Below are 567 nucleotides of genomic sequence, written 5' to 3'. Positions count from 1 at the left end.
TGCACTTCGAATGCAGGGAATGCTGCAAGGGCGAACAGAAAATCATTTGAGGAATGGCACAGAGTAAGAGAAAGAAAATTCCTCACAAAGTTATTTATTTTCAACAGTCGAAATCGCATCCATGCAGAGTCACCGGCATTTTTTCCTTTTCGCTTTTTGTCTACTTTTTCTCCCCCCATTTCGCTCCTGCTTTTCGACACTTTGATTCTTTTTGTCTTCGTGCTTCATTTAGACCTCGTTTTAAACCTCTTTTAAATCCTATTATGTCCCTGTTCAATAGTTAGAACTTTTTTTTTATTCGTCTGTCTTATTTTCGAAGTCTTCTCTTCTCTCTTCTCTCACGCTTTTTCTTGTCCTGTTACTCATCTTTTCACACAAAATCCTCTGTCTTATCATCTCTTATCAACTGACATGGACAGACAAGTGTTCGTCAGCAGTTGCTTGGACTTTCTTTTACAAGCACAGCAGTTGCATGAATTACCCTCCTGAATAATTGGTTTTCGACGGACAGGTGATGAAAATATCAAAATCGACAGCATTTATACGTTCCCTCTGCTGTGTAAATTT

The sequence above is a fragment of the Penaeus monodon genome, chromosome 24 (genome assembly GCF_015228065.2).
Source record: "Penaeus monodon isolate SGIC_2016 chromosome 24, NSTDA_Pmon_1, whole genome shotgun sequence".
Taxonomy (NCBI): Eukaryota; Metazoa; Arthropoda; class Malacostraca; order Decapoda; family Penaeidae; genus Penaeus; species Penaeus monodon.
Note: the sequence above shows the minus strand (reverse complement) of the source record.